This window comes from Embiotoca jacksoni, unplaced genomic scaffold (assembly GCF_022577435.1).
Source record: "Embiotoca jacksoni isolate LCO1_2020_lvr unplaced genomic scaffold, fEmbJac1.0.p SCAF_24, whole genome shotgun sequence".
Lineage (NCBI taxonomy): Eukaryota > Metazoa > Chordata > Actinopteri > Embiotocidae > Embiotoca > Embiotoca jacksoni.
Genome location: NW_027185375.1, coordinates 6,292,850 through 6,305,349, shown reverse-complemented (window position 1 = coordinate 6,305,349; position 12,500 = coordinate 6,292,850). Strand labels below are relative to the sequence as shown.

Genomic DNA, 12,500 nt, shown 5'->3' with positions numbered 1-12,500 from the left:
CAAACACAGGACTTATTCCAGGAGACTGGTGTTAAAGTCTGTGAGAAAGCAAAAGTCCATGCAGATTTTTCTTAACATAAGTAATTTACACAAGTAATGTACCTTATTTAACCCATGCAATGTTCATTAAGTAATTTTTGTGACATACGTAATGGGTAAAACTAAGGCATCTTAATATTAATGCTTATACGAGAGACAAAATTGCGACACTGACATCGTATCCTCTCGCGGACTTGTGGGTGTATTGCATGCTCGCAGCATTATCGGGGTGAAACAGCAGAAATACAACCATATTTCTTCCTGGTGAAGCTACAATGAAGGCCGAGGGAGGCCAAAGAGAGCTGGCAAATGCAAGAAGATGGTGTGTGGATGCGTGTAAATCCCTGACACTGTCACACTCTTCTAACACTAACACTTCTTACATAAAGCATGTCACGGTGCATGCATTAAATATTACATGTAACTGAAGGTGGAGGCGGAGGGAACATGCAGATGGAGCTTCAGGATGGAGGAACGGCAAAAACAGAGGGACAGAAACACGATGGTGCAGTGACGGTGAGCGAGGAGAGAATGGGAGGAACTGAGGGGTGAAGAGATGAGAGAGGCGCTCAGTGAGAATCACACGTCTGCAGCTGACGTACCATCAGCTTCTGCAGCCGCTCAATCATTTGTGCACAAATGTTCCCGCATTCTCTTGCTGTGATTTCACCCAGCGCACCAAATCACAGCCTTAAGAAGACATAAACTTCTATATCTGTCTTTAAAGTTTAAGTGATGTGAAGCCGCAGTGGCTAGTAAAAAAAAAATAATAAAAAAAATAATACAGTAAACATATTCTTCCTCCCTCCACCACCTCTGCACACACCACCCGTCTATCCTTATTTTCCCTGTTGTAGCCGCCGGGTCTAACCCTCACCTCGTTTCCTTAAAAAAAAAAAATATATATATATATATAAAAAAATCATTTCCCCTCGCCACTTCCCTCCAGGCTATAGATTAGCCTGTCTGAAGCAGAGCAGAAAGGGAGGGATGGCGGATGGCTCGGGAGGCAGAGTGAAAGAGAGAGAAAGGAAGGTGTGAAAAAGAGGCAGCTTTACTTCTAACACCTCCCTCTCTCTCCTCCCATCCATCCCTGCAGGATGCGAAGTGTGAAAGCAGGAGGAGGAGAGAAGCAGGCGGAGGTCGAGGCGAGCACCAGTATGGTGGGAAAGTCGGGAGACAGGGACGGTGGAAGGGATGTATAAAGCAGCTTTAAATAAAGGGCTGTGAAGACATTTGTGCATTCCTCAAGATCTTTTTTTCACTATCTGTCACGTTACAAAGTCCTTTTAAATCATAGTATTTTTTTCCTGCTTCGACCTGTGAAATATTTTCTTCTACACTAATGTAGGAAGACAGTTTCATTGATTTGAATGAAGTTGGAAATAAATGGGAAGAACCAGAGTGCTCTAAATTAAGTAGAGCTTTCATCAGGGCTGCCATTCACTTCCATCCTGTCTGATCTCACGCAAGAGGAATTTCATAACTACATTACAACAAACTGAATTTCCTAATCAGTCAGTCAAAAACAGAAAAACATTTACCCAGTCAAGTGAAGCTAAGTGAGAAAAACACATGGAAGTGTTACTGAAAGTGCATGAAAAAAATAACACTTCTGTTTTTATATATTCTGATCATAGACTGTATATAAATATGGTGGTAGTCGCTAGGTCTGAAATGTGGAAGTGCCCTAAAGTGCAATACCACTGAGGGCCACTAGGTGCTGGCTCCGAATATCTTCTGGCTTCAATACACTCCCATTTAAAGGCGTGTGTGTGGTTTGACTGACATGCTTTGGGATGCAGCCAAGCGGCAACCAATAATGACGTCCCCTTTTGGTTTGTGAACGGCTGTTATGAAGCCTCGAGTTTGGATATTAACCTAATCAAATAATACCTTAAAACAATTAAATTCTTTGCAAAACTGCATTAAATAATGTTAAAATCATTTCATAAACCAGCTGCACTACATAACATCTATTTTTTAACATCATTAATAACATATTCTTATCCTGCGGCATGTTGTACTTGAAAACATAATTATGAAAATGAAAGGAACATAATTATCTTTTAACTTGAAAACATAAAAATGGGGAAATTAGATGTTCAGAATAAGACTCCTCTCCATCTACTTAATGAAACATGCTCCAAATGGACCTATATAAGAAAGCTTAAATGGAAACTTAAGTAGATGATATAAGAGAGATTACAGGAGCTTACTCTCCTCTGTAACCCAGGACAGGGGGCACTGGGAGATATAACAGGACTGTGATAAAGACACAGGCCTAAAAGAAAAGAGAGGAGGACAGAGGGCTATGATTTCTGAGAGTAATAACTACTGACACACGAAGGAGGACAAGAAGGTGACAGAATGGTGAGGGAGGTGAGGAAGACGAGGGAGAGGAGGAGGAGGAGAGGAGGAGGAGGCCGAGCAGGGAAGTGAAGCAGGGAGACTGATTGCCTGTGACAAGCTGTTGGTGATATGATGGGGACAGGAGACTATGTGAGACAGAGGGAGGAGGAGGGAAGAGGAAGATTTGTAGAAAGAGAAGAGGAGGGAGAGAAAAAGTAGAGAAGTTAAAAACAGAAAGTAAGGAAAGAGTTTAAATGACGTGATAGATGGTGGAGAGGTAAAAGACTCTAATGTCTCTCAATTACAGAAAAGTGGAGCGGTAATGGATACAAAGAAGAGGGAGACACAAAGAGAGACAGAGACCGAGAGCAGGAGAGCCAAATTGAACCAGGAGAGCTTCCACAAATGTGATTTTGCAAATGCAAGTTATATTTTTTAACATCGTAATCAACAGGTCACAAATATCACAAAGGCAATTTGTGTTAAAACAGTGAACCAAATCACGATAAATCCCCTTAAATCCATTAGCCGTGTTACAGGTGCTGCTATTTCTGTGAATCTCAAATTTCACAGGAACAGAGCGGACAAAAAGATCGCAGCTGCTTCGCCACTGGATTGAAAATATTCCCCATCAAATCTTGGGTGCTAATCACTGAAAAAAAAATGCTTGAAATTTGCCTGCACATGACGGGGGAGAAGATATCAAGGTAGAAATAATCACAGAACATCTGTGAAATCCTGATGAGAGTGAGAAAGACGGTGAGACGGAGGAATGCTTCAAATCTTTCCCAACTCACTTTGGGGAGGACACAGAGAGAACGGGAAAAAAAAAGCGGGGTGGTGTGTATGTAACGATTTGGGATTAGATAAGAGGAGAAAGGAGAAAGGAGAAAGAAGAGCGCGAGAGAGAGAGAGAGAGAGAGAGAGAGAGAGAGAGAGAGAGAGAGAGAGATAGGGAGACAGCGGAGGGAGAGGAGGGAGAGGAGGGATGAGTAATTGAGACAATGATCAGCAGTGATGGGGTGGATGTGAAGCGCCAGAGGACAGAGGAGAGGAAGGGCGTCGCTCCGCCACCCCTCGTTCGACAGGAAGACAGGAGGGAGAGGCGGAGGAAGTGGAAAAACTTAATTAATGAAATAATACTGCAGTCAACCTCAATCAGACTGCACAGCACCGCGGCTCCGCACACGGGGAGGCAGGCAGGCAGCCAGGGGGAGGAGAGTGCATCTAGTCCACAGAAAGAAAGATCACAGAGGGGATGAGAGTTTTTCTCTGTGTCTCTGTTGTTATTACCAAGGTCAGTGGTGGGCCAGGCCTCTCCTCTCCTCTATCCTCCATTATCACGGACAACGTTTGCTCCCAAAAAGTGGCCGGCGGCTCCATTGGAAGCACATTAGTCATTCGCTCGGGCACTCGAACCCCACGTTTTGACTTATGTTCAGCACTGTATTGACTGACACTTACCGCAGTGGACTATGCAAAGTCATGTCCTTTTGCATGAAGACCCACTTCAGACCTCAGTGTTTGCCCTCCCACTCTCTTCCGTCGGTGTGTTTTGCAGCCCCGGTTTTATATTCCACACATGCTGAGTGACAGCCGGGCCCTCCGCAGCAAAACACTTGCTTCTATGTGAGTGATGTGAATTTGCGTACATGCTGATGTTATCATTTCCATCACGTCCCCCCGCTGTCTAGTTTGGGACACGGCTCACATTTCAGTTTGCTCAAAAGTCATGAAAAGTGCTATTTTACGGCCTGATTTAATATATTTCTGCTCGAAATGGGATTTTGCTCTGGGAGAGTGTACAATATACAGTATACGCTCGAGCTCTTGGTGCAATTTGTTGTTTTAGGGAACTGACAAATGTTATTAATCGAGGCTCTCCTCATCCAAAAAACGACCTCAAAGATCTTTTTTTTTTTTAAGCTCATTACGATCCACGTTTTAAAGTGTTAAAGAGACCCTTAGTGGCCGTGTGAACAACAATAGTAACTACTGTTTTTGAGAAGTGACGGAGTTCAGATGACGTTTATATAACGTGCGTTTTTCTTGATATTCATTTCCTATTTCCAACCACGAGTCGGGACAGTTTTTCAAAACCAAGTTTACTGTTGCCAGGAGTTCCAGAAGGTGGTATTAAAAAAAAGTGGTATTGTTAATATATGATTAAAATACGTTGCATGATTAAACTTACATTAGGTTTAAATTTAGAGAGTTTATGAATAATTAAATGATTAACATATTGACAAATATTTGCATCTTCGTCCTTGTGTTGGACTAATGTTCAAATCTAGCTTTTTTAGCATATGAAAAAGTATTCAGTAGTTTTTCAGCCCTGAGTAGTGCCTGCCTGCATTCCTTTTTTCAGGCTGCAATTACATCCTCCAGCAAACCAGAGCGTAAGACAGGAACTCATATGGAGCCTGAAAGGCAAAACCCAGGGCAAAGAATGACTCAAGGTGCTTGCTGTTGCTTGAAAAGCTCAAAGCAGTGATGAGACTGTAATAACATAAAGTGACAGAGATGAGCAGAGCAATATTTGCATCCGCCGCTCTTTTCTCTCATCTGAATGATGCTGGTTTTATAATAAAAAGATTGTTTTCAGAGATTTACTTTAAATAAAACAGAAAAAATACTGCAAAGGAGGGTGACCTGGTCCCTACATCATTTCCAGTGAAACCACACCCTTCCTTGTGCCAAATCTACTCTATCGTGAATGTTACCACAAAAAAAAAAAAAAAAAGCTTGGTTTTTTTTCCTTGAAGATGACAGAATACATTATCCATATGGAGGACGTGGGGTCAGCAGGAGCATCAGTTTCTCCCCAGGTCCCCCAGGCAGATCCATGTCACTTGAAAAGTTTTGAAGTTGCTGTTTATTCATGATCGGAAAGATTGAGGCGGAGCTTTTAATGCACAGCACTGCTGTTGTGTGTGTGTGTATATATACTGTGTGGCCGAGTTTTTCAACAGTCCAAGCTAACTCCTGCACCACACACTCTCAAATTACACACACACTTCGAATGTGAAGTGGCAACATCTTCTCCGATGACAGCGAGATTAAAAGGGAGGAAAAATGGGAACGCGGTGCGCAGCAAAAGAGAAGATTAAACAACAAACGGAATAAATAAACACGCAAACAAGAGCCGGGGAGGAACAAAGCTCAATGGTGCTGTGCCGTCTCGCATTCCACGAGCGCAGCGGTGCCCCCGCTCGCCTCTGGTGTGTGACGGCGTGTTAGTCACGTCACGAGTGTGTCAGGTTAACAAACGCAATACTCACAAATGCAAATGCAACGCGGAAGACACAAACAGACACAAAGTGGGTGTTGAGTTTTGCCCCCGGGGTCGCTGGTGACTGCTAAGGCTGGAGTGGCTTGAGTCTGTGTGTGTGTGTGTGTGTGTGTGTGTGTGTGTGTGTGTGTGTGTGTGTGTGTGTGAGAGTGTGTGCGCGTGCGCGTGCATGTGTGTGTATTTGTGCCCCCGTGCACAAAATGCTCCCATCTGTGCAAATCAACCTAAAACCAACGTGTTGTTTCACTGCAGCTGTAAAATCTTCCTTTTAGTTCCACTTGTTTGGCGTTTGGGCCAAACTCTCTGGAAAAAGCCATCACACTAACTTTGTCGCTCCGGTGGACCGGGAAGTGTGTTTTTGTTTGTGTGCGTGCGCGTGTTGGTACAGGAGGGTCTTGTGGGGTTGGGATTTACTGATGCCTTCCTGTTTAAATTTGTAGTCCTCACTCTAAAGGCTTTCTGAGGTCCCTGTATGTCATCTGGATGATGAAGAGCGTATAACCTGATCCCCTCTCCCTTGAGGTGGAGCTGAAGCATTCATTCTCGCTCCCTCCTTCTTTCCGTCTCCCCTGCTCGCCCCTCACACAAAAAAAAAAAAAAAAAAAGTCCTGGACCTCGCCATCAAAATTTCCTGTAACTAAAAACGTCTTCATAAATCTCCTATGGCGCTTTTATAACCTGGCTATGACGCATTAACGAAGCTATCACAAGCCATTACCTCGCCGCAGTGGCAAAGGCATTAAGTTGTGTACTGAAACAGAACGGGCATTATTTTAGCTCCCCCACAAAAAAAAAAAAAAAAAAAAAAAAAAAAACTCAGCAGCCCAGTATTATTTTCGGTCGCATTCCTCCTCCAAACACACAACACAGCATTACTTGCAACCTGGCATGAGGTTTTCCGAACTTGTTTTCGTGCACAGGCTGCAGGTTTTCTGCTCTATTGTTGAACACAAAGGCCCTCTGTTGACTGGCGTTGTGGTGGCACTCGATCCACCGATGCGACCGGCTACAAACGAGGACAACACAAAGACGTCTGCACGTTTGGCGCCTCTGTTGCATCAGGGTGACACGACGGTATGTGGTATGTTACGTGAGGTGTCACAAAAAAATGTGTAAAGACTTGTCTTGCAGAAATGTCGTCGTCGTAACTCGTGTTTTGTGGCTCGGCCGAGGCTCCTCTTTAATATTGATGCAAGATGCTGGTTTGAGTAGAAAGAGCAAAGCATTTAAGGACAGCTTGGTTTCTATGGTGACGAATAACTGTTTAAAAAAAAAAAAAAAAAAAATCCCCTCTTTCCATTAGAGAACATTTAATATGACCTATGCAAGGGTAAGATAAATCAAAAGACTGTATTGGTACATGAACAAATTAAAGCCACATTTCTCATTTCTGCTTGCAATCAAATTTGCTCATTTCTGATGGGAATTGTTCATAATTTGTATTCAGTAATAACGTGATTTAAATCAGCGACAAGTATGACATGAAGTAAATGTACTAATTCAATCTGCATCATTTCAACCTGCTTCAGCACATTCATTTGCAGGGAGTCAATGTGGAAGGGGAACCGGAGGCGATGAGACTTGGACACGGGTGTGATGGTGCGGAGCCGAGTTATGGGTCACAGGTTGAATTCACATGATGTGTCACATGCTGATCAAAAAGACGCACACGCACACACGCACACACACACACACACACACACACACACACACACACACACACACACACACACACACACACACACACAGAGAGAGAAAGGCAGAGGGGAATCTCACGCAAAGCCCCCGATTTTCCCACATGCCTCCTCCACAGAAGAGACGGCATTACCTCAACACACGGGGAATGGCGCTCTCTCTCACACACACACACACACGCGCACACACACGCGCACACACACACACACACACACACACACACACACACACACACACACACGGAGAAAATGATCTCAGTGTCTTTACTTGCGTGCGGGTCATCTCTCCTCTGTGCTCGATGACATTTTAATTCTCAGCAGTTATTCTCTTTCCATCCATCGTGTTCTATTACAATCACACACACACACACACACACACACACACACACACACACTCTCTCTCTACCTTTTTATTCGTCCTCTCGCTCTCTCCTCTGCGTCTCCATTTTTCTATGTCTCTCCATGCTCTCGGAGAGTGGGCGACTCAGAATCACATCGAATTAAACTCCAGCACCAAAACACACACAACAAAGTGGGCCACGGCGCAGCAGCCCCACTGTTCACCCCTCCACCTCCCTCCTACCGCCCGTCGAGTTTCCCAAAAAATAAAAAAGGAGGAAGCGGAGTGAGGAGCGCACCTGATCGCTACATCTGAGGAACACACGCACGCACAGCGCGAACAGGGAAAGTCTGATTGCTCGTGACAGAGCCGCTGCCATTTTATGACTTAGTTCTGCGGCATCGAGTAAGAAGACATCGTTGGAGGACCTGGAAAAGGAGTCTGTTTGTGGTCACGTTGCAGTAAATCCATATCATAATTCATTAGACAGAACTGCTGGTAATCCAGTTGGGTATCGTCACGTTGGATATGTGTGTAACCTGGTTAAAGTGTGCAAAGGTCAGGAATGTTTACCAACCTCATTGTGTGTGTGTGTGTGTGTGTGTGTGTGTGTGTGTGTGTGTGTGTGTGTGTGTGTGTGTGTGTGTGAGAACCTCGGTTTGATGCGCAGCAGATTAATGACAGCTGACGATTGCATCATATATATACACATACATACATAAAGCTGAGCGGGGGGGAGGATGGGAGTCAGCATCCCTGCCAGGGACAGAAAGGGGGACATAAATAAGGTCATCAGCAGGCAGAAACTCAGGGGACGATTTCCTCTCATTCATTCTTCCGTTAATTGACTGAGGAGAAACAAATCACGGCCGAGGAAACGTAATAAGTCTGAATGCCCAGTTTGGAAAAAAAAATACAAACAAATGTGACTGTCGGAGCAAAGACATGCATAATGGACCAAAAGAAAGACAGGCTGGGACAAAGCCAGGGAGAAAAAAAAAAACAGCTAAAGAAAGAAAGGGAGCAGGACCATTAAAAAAAGAAACCTAGTGACTGGGTGGGTGAGCCTTGTGTAACGTCAGTAAAGTGCTAGCCATGTAGGACAGTCACGACCAATGTTCCTTACAACTGGGTCAATGTTCCCGTCCTGGGGCAGCGAGGGCATCCTATGTGCTGTTCTCTCTCTCTCTGTGTGTGTGTGTGTGTGTGTGTGTGTGTGTGTGTGTGTGTGTGTGTGTGTGTGTGTGTGCGCGCGCAGCGACTATCTATCTGTTAACTTCCACAAACCTGCGAGAAACTGCCATCCCCGCAATCCCCGTCAAGTGCACCTCTGAGTGGACCTCCATGCATATTGAATGGATACTTCAATGACTACTTATCAATACTTAATGAATACTTATCAGTGAATCCCTGAGTGACTTCTACAGCACTGATTTTTTTCCTTTTCTCAAAGCCTTTTAAAAAGGCATGTGAAGCCTTTTTAGTTGCGGCTCAGTACGTAACGCACTCCAACGCTGGCGGAGCAGAAGAGAGGAGGCTGAGCTGGCAGAAGCGGGCCGGCGAGTTCACGGTCGCGTTTGAATGTCTGAATGTGATATTTTCCAGTGCCGGATGAGGTGATGCAGGATTCACCGCAGTCGCACAGTGCCACTTGAAGCTGTCGCCGGGAATGCGGCTGTCTGCAGACCCCACTGCGAGAGCATTTCTGTCTCTCGGTGTCCTTGTCTGCTGGTGTCTACCGGCGTGTGTCCGTCCGTCGGTTTGTGCGGAGCCGTTCTGCCATTATATCAGCCACTAGATTGGAGGCCTGGAGAAATGGGTCAGCGCCAGGCTTGTCGTTCCTTCTCGCTGTCTCTCCTGCTCTTTGCTCATGTTTCTTTCTTTTTTTTTTTTTCCCAGCCTCTGTTATTCCCAAGTCGCTCCCAGAATAAAAACGAAACACCTCCGGTTGTCCACTCCTGCGGCTGCCTGGATCTGGGTTAAACTAGCGAAGTCCATCACTCACTCCCTCTTGCCCCTCCTTCGTATCTCATCCTCTTCTCTTTCAGTGGAATAAAGAAACTCTAAGAAGTCTGTGCATTTTAGTAATCTTGGCGGAGGATGAAGACGTACAGTGTAATGATATGGAAGCTCTGAGGAGAAAATAAGACCAATTTGCGGGGTAAACAAGGCGAGCTTCCATGTGCGGTGAGGCGCTCGCTGCCTGCTGACCTCTGCAGTCCAAATGTCAGGAGCACGGCTAGTTTCAATATTAGCAAATGCTGCAAAATCTTATGATCAACAACTATTCTGATTGAAACAAATCTCTATTTGTTGTGTCGTTGAGCCGACCACTGGACCTCAACTTACTGAAAACATGTCACAGGACATTTTTAGCCCTCTTCCCCTGCTTTATCTTTGGTTTATCTGGCTCATGGAGACTGGAGCTAAGTGTTTTGTCGGGGTAGTCCTCCCACTCACACACACACACACACACAGACACAGACACACACACACACACACACACACACACACACACACACACACACACCTGTGTCCAGAGACACAACACGTGTAACAACAGGACACCATGCTCACGACTAATAGGACTGGAGCGATGCCTCCCTCTAACTTTCTTCGATTAACACCCCCATCATTCATCCGGTTTTCTTCTTCGGGCCACTAAAATCGCCTTCAAAACCCTCCCCTTCATCCTCTACCCTCACACACACACTCCCACACACAAACACAGCGCACATTTCCACACCTGTACACAGTCGCCACATAAGAAGCCCTCCGTCTCACATTAGCCTGATTTACCGTCGCAATTTAAGCATGGATCCTGTGCAGTGAAGAGGAAACCGAGAGACAACTACACTTTACGTCTACGTCTCCTGTCACTTTGTCATACTTTCATCGCAGGGGAGAAGAAAAGAAAAGAAAAGAAAAAGAACCAGCGTGTTGCAGCAATCACCTTCTTCGCAAGTTGCTTTTCCTCCTCTCCAACATTTCCCTCTCGCTCTCCTTTCAATTACTGCCTTTATGTTTCCAGCCCCCCCCCTCCTTTGTCGGGGCTTCCTCTCGGGCAGAACCTGGCTGTGACATTGTTTGTCATTGCAGGATTACAGGATTGGCGCCTCGCCACGAACATGCCAAAGACTCGGAGGAGGCGACCCTCGCCGCACGACTTCTGCTCTGACACGGGGTGCAAACCCTCCGACTATAAAAACATCTCATGAAACAGTGGATGTATCTGAAGCCAAAACTTCCCTCTGGGACACCGAGCAGTCCGATTTCCTTATTCCACATGACTTTGAGTCAACTTTGCAGCTGATGGTGACTTTTAGACAATAGACAGTGTGAATTAATTATTATATTTAGGCAGTGCTGAAAAAAACTATTTCACCCTCATGCTTATTAAAGGCTTGTAAGACTATTTTTGGGTTCAGTTATTGCATGATATTTTCCATCTTTTGTATTTATTTTAAAAAGCAAAATAAATCACAGCACTCGAGTGTTCCCTTGAAATCTTATGGCTGAAAAAGCAGCAAAAATATTTGAAACAGCTCTTTGAACTTCATCTTGTTCATCCAACACTAGCTGATATCCATTTTTAATAACATCAATCACACAACCTTAAAAAAAAGAAAACCTTAAAAAAAAAGCAGCATCATGTTGAACCATCACGAGATGAGTAATTTGGAGATTATTTAAAACCTCTCTGAAGGACAGACGGTCAAATCAGATTGGGCCTATTTTTTGCTTTCGTTATGTAGGTTATGCAACTTTTTGGTAAAATAGAAATTGGGAGAAGAGGTGAATAGGAAGGGGAGTTGCTGGAGTGAAGGACAAATGTCTGGTAAAACAGGAAGCCGGGAATGATGCAGAAAAGAGGGAAGTGGGTCAACGGTCTGAAGGGAGGAATGTGACAGCGATCTGTGACATGTAGCAGGAGAGAAGGAAAGTGAGAGCAAGTGGGAAGATGGCGGCAGAGAGAGGGGAGGGGTTTCTAAATTAAGAAGAAGGGAGGCAGAAGGGTGTGAAGGAGGAGGAGGACGAAGAGAAAGAGTGAGGGTGAAAATGTGAGACAGGAAAAGGCAGAATCCATGGGAGGCAGGGGCTGTTAGAGAAAAGGGCCTCATAAATGTCACTCCTTTCTGGCTGATATTAATGGCAAATGTCAAAGACTCAGAACTTACAGGAGGTTAGTGCTCCTAAATACACACAAACACATGTATGAACGCTCTGGAGCACACCGAGTTTTTCCCTTCAGACAATGAATTTTGAAAGGAGGCAGTGACGGAGTGGGCCTGCAGAGGAGCTGTACATCTTAAAGACTGTAATTACACATAACTGTCAGTCTAATTAAGGCTTTTAATGAACTCCGCGAGAGCTCAGAAAGGACAAAAGCCGCCAGCCGCTGCAAGAGCAGCGTGTTTGTTTGCGTGTGTGTGTGATAAACGATGCGCTCGAGGATGAACGTGCACATAAACACCAACACAATCAAACACTTTAATGAGCCCGAGTGCAGCTTTCAGGTACACCATCCAACAAACATGCATACCTTCCAGGGTCTCTCATCTCCTATTGCAACACACTTTCACAAAAACACAGTTCACAACTAATTATTCCTGTCACGTCTCATGGTGATAAAGTGTGATTGTCCCGCCCACTGCAGAGCTGTGACTGGACATATAGGAAAGACCTTTGGAACAATTGGATTTGTCATTAAGGAAAACTTTATTTAAGATTTAGCTAAACTACTTCCCAACAGAGGTTTAATCTACATTATACATCATTAAAC

At 44.7% G+C, this 12,500-nt stretch overlaps 1 protein-coding gene across 1 annotated transcript in view; it reads right to left on the bottom strand.

Moving 5' to 3' along the window:
- efnb3b (ephrin-B3b) overlaps window positions 1–12,500 on the bottom strand; it is an 80,014-nt gene that overhangs the window by 10,461 nt on the left and 57,053 nt on the right. The gene's annotated exons all lie outside the window — the stretch shown is intronic.